The following is a 24,817-nucleotide window of genomic DNA, read 5'->3' on the forward strand; positions in this document are numbered from 1 at the left end:
TGTAAGTATTTACATAGGTCTTGAATAATCGAATTTTTATATTCTGTTCCCATGTCCGTAATGAACGTCATCATTGGACCGTACTTTAGAAAAAAATCTTCAAATATAGCTTTTGCTACTGTATTTGCACTTTTATTTGGTATAGGTATAGCTACTAGGTATTTAGTTAAATCGCAGATGAGTGTTACTGCGTATTTGTTTCCGTTATAAGATTTTGGAAGTGGACCAATAGTATCTACAATTACTATATCAAAAGCTCTTTGTGGAGTTTCGGTTATAGTTAGTGGGGTCTTAGTATATTTAGTCGTTTTCGATTTTTGGCATTTAGGACATTTCTTTATGTACCCTTTTATGTATTTGGACATATTTTTCTAGTATTAGTGTCTCTGGACCTTGGCCAAGGTTTTTGTAATGCCTGTATGACCCCCTTGTATTGGATCATCATGGAATGTAGACATTATATCTTCTTTTTCTTTGTTATTTTTGATTACGGTCACTGGGTTGAGTAGCGCTACTCTCAATGATTTCAATATATTATTGCCCATCATTTTAAAATTATCAATTGAAACATTTTCAAAGATATTTTCCCATGGTGCCACTTTGAGTTGGCTGACTTTGTGAATACCGGCCTGCTTTTCAAGCCTTTGAAAGAATTGGCCTAAGTCATTAGTATACAAATCGCTAACATCATAACTTGCTGTAATTTTATTATCTACATGCAAGGTCACTACTTTACGTACTTCATCATTATTAATGACTTCATATACGTTGGGCTTTGAAGCTTTTTCACCTTTCGTAAAGGATCTTGATGCGTATGCCACTGGAAGCTGTAGTCCATTTTTGTTTTATGCAAAATTCTTTGCTAAAATCTGGGTATTGCAACAGAGTGGGATTTATTAATGCTGATTTAAGATGTTCGAAGGCGTTTTGACATTGTGTTGTCCATTCGAATTTTACATCTTTCTTACATAATCTTGTTATGTGACGGGAGTATTCAGCAAAATTCTTTATAAAACGTCGGTAATAATTGCAAAATGCAATGAATCTTCTAGCGCTGTCCGCATCATGTGGGACTGGATAATTTTGAACTACGTCGTATTTTTTGTCGTCGGGCAAGATTCCTTTATCTGTGCATTTATGTCCTAAGGAAGTGAAAATTTTTCAATATTAGATTGTGCCATTGTGATATTGTTTCTTATTTTATTTTTTATTATGGAATTATCATCAGAACCTGTAGAATTATCTAGATCTGACATTAAAACAGCTGGAACAGTAAGACTATTTAAATCTTGCTCTTTTATTTTAGGATTTGTTTCTGTAAGGTCTTCTGTTTCTATTTGGTCACTGTCAGTTTGTTTTGTTGATTCCGATTCATCACCAGTTTCAACTGCTAGGGAAGTGTTAAGTATAGTTGGTACCGATATGTCCAACTTAAACTTTTGTTTAATTGATATTAAATTAGATCGTAGTCTGATCAAAAATTTTGATACTTGGGACCAATGATCTTGATATAATTTTTCCCTCTGGCCATATATTAGTATTCGTGCTTCATTAAAGCATTTTACCAGAATTTCCACATGTTTTTTAATGGTATTTTTTATAATTGGCCTGTTTTGAGTAAGTGACTTACTTGATTTGTCAAAGTCAACTTTTATGTTATTTAGCTGCTTATATAATTCATTCCATTCCATTATATTGTGGAGATGAATTGTTTCTTGAAGACCATCATTACTATTGTTCTACCTAGTATTGGGTGTTCGTCTACTACTGATTTAACCTGTACCCCTGGGATGGTTGATAGGACAATTGCCTTTTGGGTGCTTGTGCAATGAATTAGTGGAGAGGCATCTAAATTAAATGTTTGGTAACTTCCTGACTTATACCCTGTATGTTTATGATGTGATTATCTTTAATGTTTTAAAAATTATCGGAATTTTCCTTCAACAAGGATATTTCCGCACTTGTGTCTAGTAAGAGAACTAATTCTTTTCCTGTTGCTACGTTCATGAAAGTGACAAATGTATTTGTTTGCCACGCCCACCCTAACGCCCACAAACCACGTTCATGATTTGCAAGCTAAAATAAATTTTATCTGAAATTTATTACTCTTGTCAATACCTATCCATTGACCAAAAAAAGTTTTCCGCACGCCCATAACGCTACAATATAGAGTAATGTCATCTTTTATTTGTTATTGTAATTCTTTATTTAAAATCCTGTCCCCATATAGAGTAGACATCTTTTATTTGTTATTGTAAATCTTTATTTAAAATCTTTATTCAAAACCGGGAGCAGCATTAGTGCCGCTTCCAACGTCAAGTTGTTTCTGACTTGACAATTCTCCTTAGGTTCTAAGCATGGTAGAATTATACAAGGTAGTCCCGTCGGCTGCCCAATCGTTCGGCTTTCAGATCGTTAACGTGCTTCAGCGATATTGCTATCCTTTTCACCTGCACGTATTGCGAGTATCGTTAACGGACTAAATTTTGCCGACGGGACTACCTTGTATAGTTGTACCATGGTTATAAGTAAGCCTAAGTCTCGTAGTCTATGTATATCTTATGTATGTTAGTGTATTTAATTATGCTCCCTTTAGCTGGAGCGCGAGGGTATATGTATGTACTTGAGTTTGGCTGAGCGGCCGGCGTGTGCAACAGAATGCTGACACTTGCACTTTCTGTGAGCGCGCCGATCGACTCATGTTTCGGCCACTTAGGTTTTTGACCGGGCCTTTGTTTATGTGAACACTGCAACAAAGTGTTACAGTGTGTTTGCTTCATGTACTCCAGGTAGAGTAGTTATTCAATATATTTGCATACTACATCTCCCTCCTCTTAAAAAATAACGTAATATTATGAAGTTATTTTGTTAGTATATTTTACTTAAACAAATAATTATTTTTTTTTTAATCTTTTTTTTTAATTTTTTTTATTTTTTTTTTTTTTGTAGATACAACGAGAATGGAATTGAGAATAATATTCGTATTAAAAGAAGAAGTATTTCTAAAGCATGGCCATGCTAAATGCAATTAAGAAATAAACGTTTTTAATCTATCCTTATGAACTGTTTGTTTTTTGTTCTTATTATTCGTTATTATAATGTTATTTCTTTCTCCTATTTCCGTTACTTTATACGGACCGGTATATTTATAATCTAACTTATGACCTGTTTCATTTTTCAAAAAAAACTGATCTCCTCTTGTATTTTTAAATCGAAATCTAAACTAGTTTTGTCGTAACTAATTTTCTGTTTTAACTTATGAGATTCTAGCACTAGTCAAGCTCTCTTAATTGCCTGTTCTAATCTAAATTTGGATTCCTTAGCATAATCTTCTATATTGTAAAGGGGATTTATTTTATCTATGCTATTAAAGTGTTTTGGTAGATTTGAAGTTTTACCGAAAACTAGCTCATATGGACAATAGTCATGTGCCATAGATGGGGTTGTATTAAAACAATAGACGAAGTATCGTAGCCATACATCCCAATATGCTCCACGGTACCTACAGTCTGGTGGTGGTGTGCAGTTGAAGTTATTTTTTTAATATGTAAGTATTTACATAGGTCTTCAATAATTGAATTTTTATATTCTGTTCCCATGTCCGTAAAGAACGTCTTCATTGGACCGTACTTTAGAAAAAAATCTTCAAATATAGCTTTTGCTACTGTATTTGCACTTTTATTTGGTATAGGTATAGCTACTAGGTATTTAGTTAAATCGCAGATGAGTGTTACTGCGTATTCGTTTCCATTATTAGATTTTGGAAGTGGACCAATCAAAAGCTCTTTGTGGAGTTTCGGTTATAGTTAGTGGGGTCTTAGTATATTTAGTCGTTTTCGACTTTTGGCATTTAGGACATTTTTAAATGTACCCTTTTATGTCTTTCGACATATTTTTCTAGTAATAGTGTCTCTGGACCTTGGCCAAAGTTTTTGTAATGCCTGTATGACCACTTTGTATTGGATCATCATGGAATGTAGACATTATAGCTTCTTTTTCTTTATTATTACGGTCACCGGGTGGAGTAGCGCTACTCTCAATGATTTCAATATATTATTGCCAATCATTTTAAAATTATCAATTGAAACATTTTCAAAGATATTTTCCCATGGTGCCACTTTGAGTTGGCTGACTTTGTGAATACCGGCCTGCTTTTCAAGCCTTTGAAAGAATTGACCTAAGTCATTAGTATACAAATCGCTAACATCATAACGTGCTTAAATAAACACATTTTATTATTTACATGCAAGGTCACTACTTTACGTACTTCATCATTATTAATGACTTCATATACGTTAGGCTTTGAAGCTTTTTCACCTTTCGTAAAGGATCTTGATGCGTATGCCACTGGAAGCTGTAGTCCATTTTTGTTTTAAGTTAGGACTGCTCCACAAGCGTATTTGCTAGCATCTGTGATTATGCAAAATTCTTTGCTAAAATCTGGGTATTGCAACAAAGTGGGATTTATTAATGCTGATTTAAGATGTGTTGTCCATTCGAATTTTACATCTTTCTTACATAATCTTGTTATGTGACGGGAGTATTCAGCAAAATTCTTTATAAAACGTCGGTAATAATTGCAAAATGCAATGAATCTTCTAGCGCTGTCCGCATCATGTGGGACTGGATAATTTTGAATTACGTCGTAATTTTTGTCGTCGCGCAAGATTCCTTTATCTGTGCATTTATGTCCTAAGAAAGTGACTTCATGCATGAAAAATGAACATTTTTCAGGATGTAACTTCAAGTTGTGTTTCCTACATTTCTCGAAGACATCAGTTAAGTTCTTGAGCATATGTTTTTCGGAACAACCTATGACTATTAAGTCATCCATATAAAGAAATGCTTGCGAAGGTTCTAATCCAGAGAAAGCTATAGTCATCATTCTCTGAAAAGAGATTGGCGCTATTTTGAAACCGAATGGTAAATGCGTGATGCGGTACGAACCATTGTTTGTTGAAAAAGATGTTATATCATATGAATTTTTTTCCAGTTCAATTTGATGAAAACCTGACATTAAGTCAAGGCATGAGAAATATTTTGCTCTACCTAGTTGATCTAAAATATCATCGATTCTAGGCAGTGGAAATTTATCAGACAAGAGTTTTTTATTAATTTGACGAAAGTCAATTACTAATCGCCAATTTTTATTTTCCGAATTTGGAAGTGACTTTTTTGTTACTAACAAAAGTGGTAAGGTGGTACAGAGGGTTCCTATTTCATCATTGATGAGTTTTTGGACTTGTTTTTGAATTTCGTCTTGTTGACTATGAGGATTTCTATAATTATACCCGTTACTCATAGAGTAAAAGGGTATACTAGATTCGTCGGAAAATATGTAACAGGCAGAAGGAAGCGTTTCCGACCCCACAAAGTATATATATTCTTGATCAGGATCACTAGCCGAGTCGATCTAGCCATGTCCGTCTGTCCGTCTGTCTGTCCGTCCGGATGAACGCTGAGATCTCGGAAGCTATGGGAGCTAGGCTATTGAGATTTGGCGCGCATTCCTGAGCTTCTTACGCAGCGCAAGTTTGTTTCAGCACAGTGCCACACCCACTCTAACGCCCACAAATTGCCCAAAACTGTGGCTCTTACAGTTTTGATGCTAATTATACCCGTTACTCGTAGAGTAAAAGGGTATACTAGATTCGTCGGAAAGTATGTAACAGGCAGAAGGAAGCGTTTCCGACCCCATAAAATATATATATTCTTGATCAGGATCACTAGCCGAGTCGATCTAGCCATGTCCGTCTGTCCGTCTGTCCTTCTGTCCGTCTGTCCGTCTGTCTGTCCGGATGAACGCTGAGATCTCGGAAACTATGGGAGCTAGGCTATTGAGATTTGGCGTGCAGATTCCTGAGCTTCTTACGCAGCGCAAGTTTGTTACAGTAGAGTGCCACGCCCACTCTAACGCCCACAAGCCGCCCAAAACTGTGGCTCCTACAGTTTTGATGCTAGAATGTAATGTTCTCATCAATACCTACCGATTGACCCAAAAAGAAAATTGCCACGCCCACCCTAACGCCCATAAACCGCCCACAAACTTCAAAAAATCGTAAATATGAACGTGGATATCTCGGAAACTATCAAAGATAGAGAACTGTGATTTCAGATTTAGATTCCGTAGCCTTATACGCAGCGCAAGTTTGTTACGCGAATATGCCACGCCCACTCTAACGCCCACAAACCGCGAAAACCTGTGACGCCCACAATTTTTATGCTAGATAAATAAAAAATTTGCCACGCCCACTCTAACGCCCATAACGCTTAAATCTGTATACCGCCGGTAGGTGGCGCATTTTAATCTCGCTTTGCTACCTGCATATCTCTATTTAGCTGAGTAACGGGTGTCTGATAGTCGAGGTACTCGACTATAGCGTTCTTCCTTGTTTTAACTGAAATGTATTGTTCTCGTCAATACCTATCGATTGACCCAAAAAAAAGTTTGCCACGCCCACTTTAACGCCCACAAACCGCGAAAACCTGTGACGTCCACAATTTTCATGCTAGATAAAAAATTTTAACTGAAATTTATTGGTCTCGTCGATCACCTATCAATTAATCCAAAAAAAAATTTGGCACGCCCACTCTAACGCCCATAACGCTTTAATCTGTATACCGCCGGTAGGTGGCGCATTTTAATCTCGCTTTGCTGCTTGCATATCTCCATTTAGCTAAGTAACGGGTATCTGATAGTCGAGGTACTCGACTATAGCGTTCTTCCTTGTTTTTTATATATACGGGTTCATCATCAATAAATCTCCCCTTTTTTTTAAAAAATTATTGGTAGTGATCGATTCGGTTTCTAGTCCGAACACATCACTATACTGGGTGCATAATGCTGTAAGTTGTTTATTGAATTGAGGCGGGAAGTTTTTTGCAAGTTGGGACAATACAATTTTTTGTCTGTCTTCTAAGTCCATTTTTACTATTTCGTAGTTTGAAAGTGGTTCATGATAAATGTTTTTGATATAGACTACTTGATCTGTGTTTGTAGTATTTAGTAATCTTATATGCATTTTTGACTGTTGCTATGGTATTTGCGATATAGATACTGTGAGGAGTTGAATAACTCCCCACAAATAGAAGCAGCAGCAGATGGCCGGCCGCTTACCAGATACGCGGCGAATTCGCGTAGTAACGGCGCGGCGGGGAGAACGAGAGAGTTTGGAGACCAAGGGTGGAGATCAAGAGAGTTTGGAGACCAACGAAGGAGAGCGAGAGAGTTTGGAGACCAATGGAGGAGAGCGAGAGAGATTGGAGACCAAGGATGGAGAGCGAGAGAGTTTGGAGACCAATGAAGGAGAGCGAGAGAGATTGGAGACCAAGGATGGAGATCGAGAGAGAATGGAGACTTCGCGGGCAGAGCAAGAGTGCCGCATGCAGAAGGGGATAACGGAACTCCACTGGACTTTGGACTCTCCCGTGAACTTTGGACCGGGAGAGGAAGTGCCACATCTCGGCAGTGGAGCGGCACACAGGCGTGCCACAAGCGGCACGGGAATCAGCGGAACGGCAGCAGTGGGCGAAACATCTATTGGAAGCGGTACATAAAGGACAAGTGGGTCATCCAGGAGGCACGAACTTTGGACCCAGAGTGGAGAGATCCAGCGGGCCGTGCGCAAAAGGGAAATAACGGTGCTTGGAGGCCCTATATAAGGCCGCAGAGCGCTGGCAGCTGGATCAGTCGATCAAGAGGAGTCAAGCCTTCAAGATCAGTCAAAGTACCAAGTGAGCAATCAGTCAAGCAAGTAATCTACGAGGGAGCTACAACCAAGCGAGTCGTCGGAAGCAGCGCCGTGGGAAGCATAGAAGGAGCAAGATCGCCACGTCGAGACGTTCGGGATTAGGACACCAGGAATCTCCGAATTGAGACACAGGTGGCTGAGTTCTGAAAGGCATCACACGGCTAAGTCAAGGCGTTTGTTTCTAACTTTGTCACGACCACACCCTGGCGAGTCGCCCGGCGGGTCTGTCAGAGACAAGCAAAAGAGTCCTACGACGGGAGGAAAGTTGTCTGCGACCCAGCGTACCTTGCCCGACCAAGCAGGACCTGGCGTGACGGACGAGCGGTAGATCGATTTGTGGTTTCGAAAGGCGTCAGCCTGGAGAGCCCTGCGATTACCGGCGAAGTTCCCGAGCAGCGACCGCCCAGCTCCCCGAGCGCCAGAACAACGAGATACTAGTCAGAAGACAGCGCAGAGGACATCGATAGCAACGCCAGCAGACATTTCCGGCAGCCACGTTACCATCGCCGCGCGGAGCTCATTGGGGAGCGCAGGAGCGTCGCGGACGTCACGCATTAGGGTGAAGCCGGGTGGAACGTTCGTCTGCGCTAGGCGTAAAGCGAAGTAAACCGCTAGACAGCCTCCGGGCGGCAGCCTTGACTGTCAGCGCGAACTGAGCAAGAACCTAGCGGGACCGTCCGTGACAGAGCAAGGGACAGGTATTGCCTCGAAAGGCGTCAGCCTGGAGAGCACCCTAGTCTGAGAACGGTGACGCTTCCCTAAGCCCACAAGGCCGAACTCTCTGCGGGTCTAAGGCGCTACAAGCGACCCCGAGGCAACGCGTCGGCAAGCAAGCCGAGGCGGCCACTACGAGCGTCCCGAGACCCAGGATCCAGAGGAGGACGAGTCAACGCGTCGAGAAGCCAGAAGGAGGAGCACCAGCAGCCGGCGGAACCAGAACAAGGAGATACAGAAACCAGCATAGCCACACACCCGCTGTACCAATACCACGAGAATAAATCCCACTGTTACCATTTGAACACTTTGTTTTCTCACTGATCTACGGGCAGTCACGTCATATAAATTTGGTGGGACGAACACAAAATCTTCTGAGCTAGCCGCACGAATCTCGTAGCGAGCAGACATACAAAATCAGTTCGTTACATCTGGCGCCCAACGTGATTGTCCCAACAGTGAGAACAGCACAGTAAAAATGGGAAAGAAGTGGATTTACCGCCTCAAGAAGGAAGACTTCGCCCATGTCGCACAGAGGCTCAACGTCGCCCTGGAGGGCAGGCAAGACGACATGAGGAAGGCACTATCGGAATACTACTCCGAAACAGAGAACGATCTACAACGAGCTAGAGGCAACACACTACGACAGAGCCGGCCCAAGCATCACGTTAACGAACGCTGAAGGGGACAATCTGGTGGCAAGCCTGAGCGTTGACAACATACAGAAAGAGGCCCACAGGAGAGAGAGCCAAGAAAAGAAAGCAGCAGCGCTGATCCCGAGACCAAGCCAGTCGGACTATGCAAAGGTCGCTAAGCAGGTCCGCGAATGGTCGTTCAGGTTCGACGGGGCGGAAAAACCATTCGAGTTCCTGGAGCAGGTAGAATGGTCCGCCAACACGTACGGTTTGGATATGATCCCTCGAGCGATGCCGGAGTTGCTAAAAGGAAGGGCCTTGAAATGGTTCATCGCCAACAATAAGCAATGGAGAACATGGGCAGAATTCATTGAAAGCTTCCACACATATTTCCTGCCAAGAGACTTCTTCACCAGGCTGGCGGACCAGGTCCGGCAAAGGAAGCAAGGCTTCAGCGAGTCGTTCAAGGACTACATGATCGACATGCAGACGATGGTGAGGCCACTTAACTATTCTACGAAAGAGACGTTAAGGGTCATTAAAGAGAACTGCACCCCAAGCCTACGAATGTTCTTAAGAGCATACAAAGTGTCGGACCTGGACACGCTAATGATCCTAGCCGATGAGTACGAAGAACTTGAAAAGGAACGGGAAGTCTTCGCACAGGAGAACAAGTTCTCAAAGACAAAGTCGGCGTCACCAACACAGGTGACATGCAGGAGATGTGAGGAGGAAGATAACCAGGACACACGAGGAAACGACCAATGGTCACCACCACACCAAGCCAGACGACAGCAGGCAACAGACGCACCACGCGGAGGCCATTGGGCACCACCCCCACAGCAACAGAGACAGCCAAACAACACCTTGTGGAGGCCGCCAAGCAACACACAGAGGCCACAAGATGCCACCCATATCACAGACCCGCAGGAGGCCTGTCGGAAATGCGGTGGGAACGGACACTGGGCTAGAGGATGTCGTAACCAGCGGCTGCTGTTTTGCTGGATATGCGGCAAGGTGGGTGTTAGGAGCGTCGATTGCTGCCAACGATCGGGAAATGGCCAGCGATCTCAGCCGCAGAGAGGCGAGCGGGGATCGCACAATGCCACCTCTCCAAACTAACGGGCGAGCTAATCGAGGAGGAGCAGCAGTTGTCCGCAGCTGTGATGATTGGTGGGAAAAGCTACAAAGCCACAATCGACACCGGAGCAACGGCAAGCTTCGTTAGCGAAGAATTGGCGGACAATATTGCTGCTCTAGGAAAGATTACCAGGACGAGACGGCAAGTTAGGTTGGCAGATGGAAGGTGCGGCGGAATTAATGCGCAGCTCGAGGTGGAGGTCAAATTCGGCAAAAAACAAGTGACCATGAGCCTGTTGATTTTACCCGGGGTAGTGGATCCATTAGTGTTGGGATGGAACTTCCTGAAACAAGTCGGAACCGAGATAAGGTGTGCTGGACACGAAATAATAATACCAGCCAGGAACCGACACAATGGATGGCTCGAGGAGAAGCTATCAGTAGCAGTCGTTCAACAAGTAAACGAGTTGGACGATACTACAGCGTTCCTTGAAACAGAGCTGGCAGACTTCAGCACAATGTCGGGAACATCGAATATGGCAGAACACCAGATCAAAATGAAGGACGACAAGCCAATCAAGCAGAGATACTACCCAAAGAACCCAAAAATTCAAGGGGAAATCAACGCAAAGGTGGACGAGCTTCTCCAAATGGGGTTCATAGAGCATTCAAAGAGCCCATACAGCTCCCCCATCGTGATGGTGAAAAAGAAGACAGGCAAGTGGAGACTGTGTGTCGACTTCAGGCAGATCAACGCGAAGTCAGTGAAGGATGCCTACCCAATGCCCCGCATAAACTACATCCTAGATCAACTAAGAGAAGCGCGGTACATCAGCAGTTTGGACCTGAAGGATGGATACTGGCAGATCCCACTAGAAGAAAGTAGCAGGCAATATACAGCATTTACGGTACCAGGCAAAGGTCTGTTTCAGTGGAGGGTAATGCCGTTCGGACTTCACTCGGCGTCGGCAACGTTTCAGCGAGTCTTGGACCAAGTAATCGGCCCCGAGATGTCACCTCACGCATTCGCTTACCAGGATGACATAATAGTGATCGGTCGCACGCTGGAAGAACACAAAAGAAACCTGAAGGAAGTGTTCCGGCGTCTAAAGGAGGCAAATCTGAGGCTGAATCCAGAAAAATGCCAATTCTTCAAAAAGGAGCTGCTGTACCTGGGTCATCGAGTGACTAGCGAGGGAATAGGAACAGATCCAGAAAAAGTAGCCGCCATCGCCGAACTAGAACCGCCATCGACTGTCAAAGAGCTCCGGCAATACCTAGGAGTAGCGTCGTGGTACCGCCGGTTTGTACCAGATTTTTCCAGAATCGTCAAACCCCCGAACGACCTGCTACGCAAAGGCAGTAAGTGGGAGTGGACACCAGAGCACCAGATGGCGTTTGAGGAGGTTAAGGCAAGACTCGTGGCAGATCCAGTGCTAGCATGCCCGGACTTCAGTAGAACTTTCATCCTGCAAACAGACGCCAGCGACTACGGCATCGGAGCGATACTGACCCAGGACACCGAAAAGGGCGAAAGAGTAATCTCCTACTCGAGCCGAACACTGAACGGCGCGGAAAAGAACTACTCGACAACGGAGAAGGAATGCTTGGCGATCGTCTGGGCGATCCGGAAGCTCAGGCCATATCTGGAAGGTTACCACTTTAAAGTAGTAACCGACCACATGGCCCTGAAGTGGCTCAACAGCATCGAAAGCCCTTCAGGAAGGATCGCCAGATGGGCCCTGGAGCTACAACAGTACGACTTTGAGATAGCGTACAGAAAGGGTCAGTTAAACGTGGTGGCCGACGCATTATCAAGACAACCACTACCGGAAACACTACGAGGTTTAAAGGAGGCATCGGCAACTACAGCTTCAGGAGGGTGCAGCTGGATCAAGGACATGGGCGAAAAGATAAGAACCCAACCGCAGAAGTACCCGGACTATGTTATGGATGGTGAGACACTGTACAGGAACATACCTCACCGAGCAGGCAGTGAAGACGTCGCGACATGGAAGATGTGCGTCCCGAAGGCTACGAGAAACAGTGTTGAGGGAAAACCCCGACGCACCGTCCGCGGGACACGTAGGAAGCCGAAGGACAATTGCACGGTTGGCAGCCCGATACTACTGGCCAGGCATGCATAGAGACGCCCGAGCCCACGTACGAAAATGCGAGATTTGCATGCGGTTTAAGCCCAATCAGATGCAGGCGGCCGGGAAGATGTTGACCCAAGTGCCGGAGGAACCATGGGCCACGGTATGTGCAGACTTCGTTGGACCCCTACCAAGATCTAAGCACGGGAACCAAATGCTGCTGGTCATGATAGACAGGTTTTCGAAATGGACGGAACTGGTGCCCCTACGCAGGGCGACAGCAGAGTCGCTCAAGAAGGCGTTTAGGGAGCGCATAATCGCAAGGTACGGGGTCCCGAAGGTGGTCATAACGGACAACGGAGTGCAGTTTACAAGCCGTATCTTCAAGAGTTTTCTGGCCGAGATGGGTATCAGACAACAGTTCACTGCACCATACACACCACAAGAAAATCCGACCGAACGAGCGAACAGAACGGTCAAGACCATGATTGCGCAGTTCGCAGGGCAGGACCAGAGAAACTGGGACGAGAAGTGGCCGGAGATTATGCTAGCAGTGAACACGAGCACATCGGAATCCACTGGCCATACACCGGCGTTTCTTACCCAGAGAAGGGAACCACGTCTACCCAGCAGCCTATACGATAAGGAAACCCTAGGAACTGGACGAGCTACGGAGACCCCTGAGGAAAATGCCAACAAACTAAGAGAGCTATTCGAGATCGTGCGGCGAAATATGGAAAAGGCGTCCCAGGACCAAGCCAGACACTACAATCTGAGAAGGAGACAATGGTCCCCAGCGGTGGGCGATATAGTGTGGGCCAAGGAACATCACCTTTCCAAAGCGGCTGAAGGATTCGCTGCAAAACTAGCCCCGAGGTACGATGGCCCTTACCAGGTGGTAGATTTCGTCTCTCCAGTGATCTGCAAAATTCGCCACACACAGTCGAAGAAAGAAAGGACAGTTCACGTTGGCGAGCTCAAGCAACAACAAAACGAGCAGACAGCAGAAACGTCAGGTACGAGGCGACAGGATTAGGCGTCAGGCCGAAGCGAGAGTCATCCATACGCCACACGGAAAGGACAATCAGGATAGAACAAGGACATGGATAAGGATTACACGTAGATCCAGACTGCGAGGCCACAGGATTAGGCGTCAGGCCGAAGCGAGAGTCATCCACACGCCACGCAGAAAGGTCAACCATAAGGGTAGGGCACAAGGACGTGGATAGGGATGGATGGTGATCCCGACCGCAAGGCAACAGGATTCAGCGTCGGGCAGTTGCCAGAGTCATCCGCGATAACGCCAGGCGGAAGGGACACTTACAAAACGGCACAAGGATACGGGTAACGCAGACAACACAAGACGCGCAGTCCAGACATACACCGCAGCATCCGGAGATTCTATACGGAATGCGCCGGACGAGCTCGTCTAGTTGTTACCCGAGGAAAAGGGGAGGACGGTGCAGAATAAGATCTACACCATAGCCAGCTGGTCGCAAAAAAAAAAAAAAACAGAAACACCAACAGTTGACTAAAAACAAGAAAGGGAACGGGGCATGCATGGGCCGCACCAGCAACCTGAAATTTAAAGGGGGCTTAATGCAGGAAGCAGAAAGACATCATAAATACTTACCGGCTGTCCTGGTTGCGAAGCGAATGCGAAGTCCTCTCCGCAACCGCTCTCAAAAGCTGCCAATGTGGAGTCAGATGCTGCCAACAGAGGACGAGTGAAGGGCGAGAGAGGACGAAAGGATGAGATGAAAAGGAGTGAAGGAAATGCAAAAGAAACTTACCTATGAATTTCATAGTATGAAAGTTGCAAAATCACCACGAGCCAGGGAAGGGGGCGCCTCGATAGGCGATCGATTGGCACTGGACGATAGTGCGATCGATGGGCACACGACAATGGAAATATCGGCCAAGGTGGAAATATCGCAAACGAGCAGGTGGCAACGCCGCACCGTCGGTATCGATATGCGAACAAATATCGATCACGCACGAATGGTGTGACCAGGCGGAGGAAACATGGAAAGGAGTGAGACGCAGCAATGAGCAGCGAGCTGGGGATCGATAGCCCAGGAGTATCGATGTCCCAGTGGAAACACGGGAAATATCGGCGCGGGAGATTTAAAGTTGCTACGAGGAGGATGACCAGCGCTGTGGAAACTCAATGGAGTTGAGAGCGTCGAGGGAGCATCGAGGGAGCAACGAGGGAGCGCCGCGGGAATCACAAGGACTCGAACGCTACGACATGCAAGGAAACGCCGGAGAGTAGAAACAAGTTCTAAATGTTTCCCGAAGTAGGTTAGGTTAGGTAGGTTAGGTTAGGGCGGCTGTCGGACTATAGTCCGACACACTTAGACCTCAGTGGGTCCGTTGTGATACCGCATGAGCTCGTTTCTTCCTTCTCTAGGGTCCCGTTTCTAGTAGTTTCAGCGTGTGTTAAGCTGATCAGCATGTCTTCCACCCGGAAGATTTAATAAAGGCACTTATGCTTTTGAGATTAATCTCCGATATTTCGGTAAGATCGTCGATGAAGGGGCTTCCTAAGTGTTTCAGTCTGAGTCTGCATAGGGCTGGGCAGAAGCAGAGAAGGTGTTCTACCGTTTCCACTTTTTCCTCATCCCTACAGCTTCTGCAGAAATCATTTTGCGGGGCTTTTAGCCTGCCGGCATGCGCGCCAACAAGCCAGTGGCCTGTAAGAGCTCGGATCAACATGCCACACTCTGTGCGGCTGAGCTTGAGTAACTCCGAGGTTTTCTTGTTGTCTATCACAGGCCATGACTGGTGAGAGATGCGACACTGTGGTGCGTTTTGCCAATGGGTGTTGGCTAGTGTGTTGAAGTGGTTTTTTATGTTTAGCTTGCAAGTAGCCATGGGCATACCGACATTTTCCTCTCCTGGTAGGAGAGGCTTGGTGGTGCCCTGCCTGGCTAATTCGTCCGCTATGCAGTTGCCTACGATGTCCCGGTGACCCGGAACCCATATTAGGCTGATAGTAAACTGATTTGCCATCTCGTGGAGAGATCTGCGACAGTCTGCTATTGTACGGGAGTTGGTGTTTGTCGAGTAGATCGACTTAATAGCCGATATGCGAATTAATATCGATCACGCACGAATGGTGTGACCAGGCGGAGGAAACATGGAAAGGAGTGAGACGCAGCAATGAGCAGCGAGCTGGGGATCAATAGCCCAGGAGTATCGATGTCCCAGTGGGAACACAGGAAATATCGGCGCGGGAGATTTAAAGTTGCTACGAGGAGGATGACCCCCGCTGTAGAAACTCAAGGGAGTTAAGAGCGTCGAGGGAGCATCGAGGGAGCAACGAGGGAGCGCCGCGGGAATCGCAAGGACTCAAAGGCTAGGATAAGCAAGAAAACGCCGGAGAGTAGGAACCAGTCTTAAATGTTTCCCGAAGTAAGGGGGGAATGTGAGGAGTTGAATAACTCCCCACAAATAGAAGCAGCAGCAGATGGCCGGCCGATAACCAGATACGCGGCGAATTCGCGTAGTAACGGCGCGGCGGGGAGAACGAGAGAGTTTGGAGACCAAGGGTGGAGATCAAGAGAGTTTGGAGACCAACGAAGGAGAGCGAGAGAGTTTGGAGACCAATGAAGGAGAGCGAGAGAGATTGGAGACCAAGGATGGAGAGCGAGAGAGTTTGGAGACCAATGAAGGAGAGCGAGAGAGATTGGAGACCAAGGATGGAGATCGAGAGAGAATGGAGACTTCGCGGGCAGAGCAAGAGTGCCGTATGCAGAAGGGGATAACGGAACTCCACCGACTTTGGACTCTCCCGTGAACTTTGGACCGGGAGAGGAAGTGCCACATCTCGGCAGTGGAGCGGCACACAGGCGTGCCACAAGCGGCACGGGAATCAGCGGAACGGCAGCAGTGGGCGGAACATCTATTGGAAGCGGTACATAAAGGACAAGTGGGTCATCCAGGAGGCACGAACTTTGGACCCAGAGTGGAGAGATCCAGCGGGCCGTGCGCAAAAGGGAAATAACGGTGCTTGGAGGCCCTATATAAGGCCGCAGAGCGCTGGCAGCTGGATCAGTCGATCAAGAGGAGTCAAGCCTTCAAGATCAGTCAAAGTACCAAGTGAGCAATCAGTCAAGCAAGTAATCTACGAGGGAGCTACAACCAAGCGAGTCGTCGGAAGCAGCGCCGTGGGAAGCATAGAAGGAGCAAGATCGCCACGTCGAGACGTTCGGGATTAGGACACCAGGAATCTCCGAATTGAGACACAGGTGGCTGAGTTCTGAAAGGCATCACACGGCTAAGTCAAGGCGTTTGTTTCTAACTTTGTCACGACCACACCCTGGCGAGTCGCCCGGCGGGTCTGTCAGAGACAAGCAAACGAGTCCTACGACGAAGAGCCGTCAGCTTGGGGAGGAAAGTTGTCTGCGACCCAGCGTACCTTGCCCGACCAAGCAGGACCTGGCGTGACGGACGAGCGGTAGATCGATTTGTGGTTTCGAAAGGCGTCAGCCTGGAGAGCCCTGCGATTACCGGCGAAGTTCCCGAGCAGCGACCGCCCAGCTCCCCGAGCGCCAGAACAACGAGATACTAGTCAGAAGACAGCGCAGAGGACATCGATAGCAACGCCAGCAGACATTTCCGGCAGCCACGTTACCATCGCCGCGCGGAGCTCATTGGGGAGCGCAGGAGCGTCGCGGACGTCACGCATTAGGGTGAAGCCGGGTGGAACGTTCGTCTGCGCTAGGCGTAAAGCGAAGTGAACCGCTAGACAGCCTCCGGGCGGCAGCCTTGACTGTCAGCGCGAACTGAGCAAGAACCTAGCGGGACCGTCCGGGACAGAGCAAGGGACAGGTATTGCCTCGAAAGGCGTCAGCCTGGAGAGCAAGGCTTGTTCACCCTAGTCTGAGAACGGTGACGCTTTCCTAAGCCCACAAGGCCGAACTCTCTGCGGGTCTAAGGCGCTACAAGCGACCCCGAGGCAACGCGTCGGCAAGCAAGCCGAGGCGGCCACTACGAGCGTCCCGAGACCCAGGATCCAGAGGAGGACGAGTCAACGCGTCGAGAAGCCAGAAGGAGGAGCACCAGCAGCGGGCGGAACCAGAACAAGGAGATACAGAAACCAGCATAGCCACACACCCGCTGTACCAATACCACGAGAATAAATCCCACTGTTACCATTTGAACACTTTGTTTTCTCACTGATCTACGGGCAGTCACGTCATATAAATTTGGTGGGACGAACACACAATCTTCTGAGCTAGCCGCACGAATCTCGTAGCGAGCAGACATACAAAATCAGTTCGTTACAATACCATGCTGAATTTCTTGATTCGGAATTAATACACTGTCTTCTTCTGAATTTATTTCGATTTTTCGGACGACTTGGGATCTTGCTGGCAGAATTAGGGACTTGTTGCCAGAACTGTATGCTATTGGAACATAAATTGCATGTTTTAGGTTATTTGGTCTTATTATAAGCCAGTCTTCAGACGGCTTGAAGTCTAATTGACAGTTGTATCTTTTGATAAAATCGATTCCTAGTATTCCATCACATGGAATAGCGAATTGCATATTTACGATATGGAAATCATGTTGAATTATGTACTTAGAAGTTGGAATTTCAATAGAAGTTAAGCCTTTTGATTTGGTAACTTCCTGACTTATACCCTGTATGTTTATGATGTGATTATCTTGAATGTTTTAAAAATTATCGGAATTTTCCTTCAATAAGGATATTTCCGCACTTGTGTCTAGTAAGAGAACTAATTCTTTTCCTGTTGCTACGTTCATGAAAGTGACAAATGTATTTTGACTGAGATTTAGAGTGTGAATTTTGATGTTGTTTACTGTCGTGTATCTAATAGTGGTTTGGAGTTTCCCGACTTTGTTTGTGCTACTCTAACATTGTTATTGTGGTTGTTGTTGCTTCCCCCACGGCTGTTTCCGCCGCTGGTGTTTCCACCACGGTTGTTGTTTCTGTAATAATTGTTATTTTGGTTATTGTTATTTCTGTTATAACCATTATTTTGATTATATCCGTTATTCTAATAATATCTGGTATTGTTATAATTACCTCGATTATTACCTCGTCCGCGATTTCCACCGCGCTGCGGATAATTTTTATAATACAGGACAGTGTTTGGCTGTCCGGTTGCTTCAGTGCAACTTTTTACAAATTTTGATATGGCCTCATTCATTGTATTGAAGGTACCAGCTTGCATGATAGTTTTTACCTTATCTATTGTGCAATTTTTTCATTGCTTTCACTGCATGCCGAGATTAATAACTTCTGGCTAACCCTAGGGATAAGCCATCTGTTATAAATGCACCTTCTAAAGATTTCGTCATCTGCTTAACCTCTTGTGTGTACTGGCTGGCAGTCTTATTGCGTTGTTGTAGGTTCATCGGTTTTGCTGACAACACTTCTACAGTTTCGCCTTCGACGTTGTTTTTTAATCTGGAAATGACTTCAGCTATTGTTGTTTCATTTCCGATTAGATTTCTGGCGACACCTTTTAGCTTTGTTTTTATAATGGAAACTGCTAATTGTTCGTGTTCGCCTTTTATTGATTCTATTATTTCTAATGCATCCATAAAACTTGTTATTTCAGCTTTACCATCGAAAACTGGTATAAGCTTGGATGCTGTTTTAATGAAATCAATATTAGATTGTGCCATTTTGATATTTTTTCTTATTTTATTTTCTATTATGCTTGAACTATCATCAGAATCTGTAGAATTATCCAGATCAGACATTAAAACAGCTGGAATAGTAAGATTCTTTAAATCTTGCTCTTCTATTTTAGGATTTGTTTCTGTAAGCTCTTCTGATTCTATTTGGTCAATGTCAGTTTGTTTTGTTGATTCCGATTCATCACCAGTTTCAACTGCTAGGGAAGTGTTAAGTATAGTCGGTACTGATATGTCCAACTTAAACTTTTGTTTAATTGATATTAAATTAGATCGTAGTCTGATCAAAAATTTTGATACTTGGGACCAATGATCTTGATTTAATTTTTCCCTCTGGCCATACATTAGTATTTGTGCTTCATTAAAGCATTTTACTAGAATTTCCACATGTTTTTTAATGGTATTTTTTTGAATTGGCCTGTTTTGTCAAAGTCAACTTTTATGTTATTTATCTGCTTATATAATTCATTCCGTTCCATTATATTGTGGAGATGAATTATTTCTTAAAGACCATCATTACTATTGTTCTACCTAGTATTGGGTGTTCGTCTACTACTGATCTAACTTGTACCCCTGGGATGGTGGATAGGACAATTCCCTTTTGGGTACTTCTGCACTGAATTAGTGGAGAGGCATCTAAATTAAATGTTTCAATATATAAAGTTTTTAATTCATAAATGCTTACTGAAGTTGGTGCAACTAATTGCAGAATTCTCTTTTTTAAATGAATGTCCTATCATATGTGTCTCTAATTGCTTTTAGAGTAGCCATTTTTAATTAATTTATTTTTATTTATTTATTTTTATTTTATTCCATTTTCTTTAATTTTTAAAATTTGAATACAGCAATATTTTTATACTTATGTTGTTTGTGCCAAAATTTTTACATTTTGTCCAGCTCATTTGCCTGGCTCATATATTTTTTCTCAAGACATTTATTATGCAATTTATAAAGTTTTTAGAAACAACAATTATTATAAGCAATGTATGAATTAATTCTAAGTCAATGGTGTTTGACTCTACCTTATTAATAATATTTGCAGTGGAATCCACTGTTTTTGTATCTATTAAATTAATCTTTGGGGTTGGTATTCTTAATACTTAAGATTTTTGAATTAATTTGTAAATGTTGTTAATGTTATTCATTAACAACTAGTTTGATATGATTATTTTTGATTAGACTTTTTTTTTTTTGACCAATTATTATTATATTTGACATATAATTTCCTGCCTATTTTGTGTATGGTTTTCAGGCCATACTTTTATGTCGCTCAATTTTAACATTTGTTTTTATAAAATAAATGAAAAAATATGCATCGCAGTGCAATTAAAAAAATTTTTGCAACGCAGTGCAAAGAAAAAAAATTATGCGCTCTTGGTAGCGCTGTCGGTTCACTCTTCCTTGGTACCGGTATATATTATCTTGGTCTGTCAAATACTTTAGATTTTTGATGTTATTCATTAACAACTAGTTTGATATGATTAATTTTGATTTGACTTTTTTTTTTGACCAATTATTATTATATTTGTTTTTACAAAATAAATGAAAAAATTATGCATCGCAGTGCAATTAAAAAAATTTTTGCAACGCTGTCGGTTCACTCTTCCTTGGTACCGGTGCTGGCTGCACAGGCTGTACCTCATGGTGGGGCACCGGTGCTGGCTACACAGGTGTACTCGCAGAAGGGGGAGTACAGTGGTCCCTCGCAGTCACCCGGGCACGTCTTCTTCAGCTTTGTGTGGCAACTTTTTCTGGAGGAGGCAATGTGTTTTTATTTTTGGCAATATTTGGGATTAAGGGTAGGTGGATGTGTCTGTGGCTGTGGTCTGATTCTTACGTACTGATAGCAAATTTTTTAAGTATTCAACTTCGGCATGTATTTTTACCGAGTCGTTCCACTTTATTGCTTTGCCGCTGTTGAGCACTTCAGTAGTTGAGCCTTTCTGGCTTTCAATCTTTTTACCACGCCACTTCTTTTGGCACACATCACACTCTACTCACTGCGTTTCTTCTCTTGGTTTTTGTTTTTGTAGTGTATGCTGTCGTTGCTGCCGTTGTTGCCGTTGTCGCCGTTGTTGCCGTTTATTGCTGTTGTTGTTGCCGTTTGCTGTCTTTTTATCTTGTGAGGTCCATATCCAGGTACATATTCTTTCGGACCAATGTCACGGCCGCCATGTAGAGTAATGTCATCTTTTATTTGTTATTGTAATTCTTTATTTAAAATCCTGTCCCCATATAGAGTACACATCTTTTATTTGTTATTGTAAATCTTTATTAAAAATCTTTATTCAAAACCGGGAGCAGCATTAGTGCCGCTTCCAACGTCAAGTTGTTTCTGACTTAACAATTCTCCTTAGGTTCTAAGCATGGTAGAATTATACAAGGTAGTCCCGTCGGCTGCCTAATCGTTCGGCTTTCAGTTATGCTATCCTTTTCACCTGCACGTATTGCGAGTATCGTTAACGGACTAAATTTTGCAGACGGGACTACCTTGTATAGTTGTACCATGGTTCTAAGTAAGCCTAAGTCTCGTAGCTGCGCTGCCTACAGTTGGATGGCAGAGAGACGGCTATGTATATCTTATGTATATTAGTGTATTTAATTATGCTCCCTTTAGCTGGAGCGCGAGGGTATATGTATGTACTTGAGTTTGGCTGAGCGGCCGGCGTGTGCAACAGAATGCTGACACTTGCACTTTCTGTGAGCGCGCCGATCGACTCATGTTTCGGCCACTTAGGTTTTTGACCGGGCCTTTGTTTATGTGAACACTGCAACACAGTGTTACAGTGTGTTTGCTTCAAGTACTCTAGGTACAGTAGTTATTCAATATATGTTATGTGCATACTACAATATATTGCGTTCGCGGCTACGTGGCTCATTTCAATATCCCTTTGCTGTTTGCATATCTCCATTTCCCTTTGTTCCCATTACCTGAGTAACGGGTATCTGGTAGTTGAGGTATTCGACTTTAGCATTCTTCCTTGTTTTTAACTTCTGTTTGATTTAATAATAATTTACATTATATGGTACAAATTATATTATATTATTATACCCGTATTCGGAAAGTATGTAACAGGCAGAAGGAAGCGTTTCCGACCCCATAAAATATATATATATTCTTGATCAGGATCACTAGCCGAGTCGATCTAGCCATGTCCGTCTGTCCGTCTGTCCTTCTGTCCGTCTGTCCGTCTGTCCGTCTGTCTGTACGGATGAACGCTGAGATCTCGGAAACTATGGGAGCTAGGCTATTGAGATTTGGCGTGCAGATTCCTGAGCTTCTTACGCAGCGCAAGTTTGTAACAGTAGAGTGCCACGCCCACTCTAACGCCCACAAGCCGCCCAAAACTGTGGCTCCTACAGTTTTGATGCTAGAATAAAAATGTTAACTGAAATGTAATGTTCTCATCAATACCTATCGATTGACCTTCAAAAAATCGTAAATATGAACGTGGATATCTCGGAAACTATCACAGATAGAGAATTGGGATTTCAGATTTAGATTCCGTAGCCTTATACGCAGCGCAAGTTTGTTACGCGAATATGCCACGCCCACTCTAACGCCCACAAACCGCGAAAACCTGTGACGCCCACAATTTTTATGCTAGATAAATAAAAATTTGCCACGCCCACTCTAACGCCCATAACGCTTAAATCTGTATACCGCCGGTAGGTGGCGCATTTTAATCTCGCTTTGCTACTTGCATATCTCTATTTAGCTGAGTAACGGGTGTCTGATAGTCGAGGTACTCGACTATAGCGTTCTTCCTTGTTTTAACTGAAATGTATTGTTCTCGTCAATACCTATCGATTGACCCAAAAAAAAGTTTGCCACGCCCACTTTAACGCCCACAAACCGCGAAAACCTGTGACGTCCACAATTTTCATGCTAGATAAAAAATTTTAACTGAAATGTGTTGGTCTCGTCGATCACCTATCAATTAATCCAAAAAAAAATTTGGCACGCCCACTCTAACGCCCATAACGCTTAAGTCTGTATACCGCCGGTAGGTGGCGCATTTTAATCTCGCTTTGCTGCTTGCATATCTCCATTTATATATGATGGACGTTGATGCACTACGAGCAGTACAAACAAGTGGCCCAACGACACCAAGCACGTGCTTGTTACGCGCGGGGCCCTTTTATCAATTTGGGCAAAAAATACGAGTTCGCGAGGAAGATACAAAAAACAAATAGAGACGGGACACAAATGAAAATAAAAGAAGCATCTAAGAATGAAGCAAATGAGTTAAAATATTAGTTTTTAGTACCGGGATAGAAGTTGAAGTGCAAATTAAATGATAAAGGTTGTTATAATTATTACATAGAACGCGAAAGGGCTCGTGCAGACAAAAATTAGATGTACATCGTGGCAAATTTAGGGGATAATAATTTCGTGTTAGTCTAACAGGAACATTGAAAGTTAGGCGGTTTACAAGTTCTACAGAATCAATATCACCTCTTATAAGATTTTGCATAAAAATAGTACCAAGCATTGTTCTACGATTTGCAAGGGTAGGTAAATTAAGCAATAGTAATCTACTCTGATAGGAAGGTAGCCTTATGTTTTGATCCCAGTTCAAACTACGAAGGGCAAAAAGAAGAAATTTTTTTTGTACCGACTCAATACGGTCAATATGCACTTGATATTGTGGACTCCAAACCGAAGAACAATATTCCAAAATAGGACGGACAAGGGAGGTAAATAATAATTTGGTTGTATAAGGGTCATCAAATTCTTTTGACCAACGCTTTATAAACCCAAGAACACTCATGGCCTTGCTGACAGTGGACATTATGTGGCAGTCAAATTTAAGTTTTGGGTCCAGAAGAACGCCTAAGTCATTAACTGAATATATACGATCGAGTGGCGTATTTTGAAGAGAGTAACTAACAAAAGTAGGAGTACCCCTATGAAAAGTCATAACGTTGCATTTAAGGCAGTTCAAATTTAAAAGGTTATACTCACACCATCCCTGAAAACAATCAATATCTGACTGTAAGTTGAAACCCGACGCTATATCATTATGTGATAAACAAAGCTTAACATCATCAGCATACATTAGTACACGAGAGTGTGTTATGATAGAGGGAAGATCGTTAATAAACAAAGTAAACAGCAAAGGGCCCAAATGACTACCCTGAGGCACTCCAGATGTCACATAGATCAGTTTTGAGGCAGCGTTCTTGAATATAACCCTCTGAGTCCTACCATTCAAATAACTTGAAATCCAAGTTAATAGATTACATGGAAACCCAAGCTGATTTAATTTGAATAAGAGAAGAGAGTGGTTGACAGAGTCAAAGGCCTTACTAAAATCTGTGTATATAACGTCAGTCTGCATTTTATTCTTAAATCCATTTATTACAATAGATGACAATTCCAGAAGGTTGGTGGTGGTCGATCTTCGCTTAACAAAACCATGCTGACACGGTGATATTAGCGAGGAACATAAATGTTGCAAATGAGAAGTAATAATACGTTCAAATGCTTTAGGAATTGCCGACAATTTAGAAATACCTCTGTAATTCTGGGCATCCGCCTTCGCACCCTTTTTGTGAAGTGGAATGATAAAAGAGTCCTTCCAGATAGTAGGAAAAACTGACGATGAAATAGACAAATTAAAAAGTTTAAGAATCGGTTTACATATGGTTGACGCACAAAACTTAAGCACACACCCGGGGAGTCCATCAGGACCGGGAGAATAAGTTGGCGTTGTTTTTTCGAAGTCTCTTACGAGAGAAATTTCCGTAATTTCAGGGGTAAAGATACAATTTGCCTTATTTAAGGGATTAGGGTAGTTAGAATTTGACCAAGCAGCCGAACTATAAGTAGTTTGGAAAAACTCGGCAAATAAATCAGCAA

The 24,817-nt window shown here is 43.7% G+C and overlaps 1 protein-coding gene across 1 annotated transcript in view; it reads right to left on the reverse strand.

Annotated features, from left to right (window-relative positions):
* ARY (Aldo-keto reductase on Y) overlaps positions 1-24,817 on the reverse strand; it is a 344,889-nt gene that overhangs the window by 26,585 nt on the left and 293,487 nt on the right. The gene's annotated exons all lie outside the window — the stretch shown is intronic.

This window comes from Drosophila suzukii, chromosome Y (genome assembly GCF_043229965.1).
Source record: "Drosophila suzukii chromosome Y, CBGP_Dsuzu_IsoJpt1.0, whole genome shotgun sequence".
In the NCBI taxonomy this organism is placed as follows: domain Eukaryota; kingdom Metazoa; phylum Arthropoda; class Insecta; order Diptera; family Drosophilidae; genus Drosophila; species Drosophila suzukii.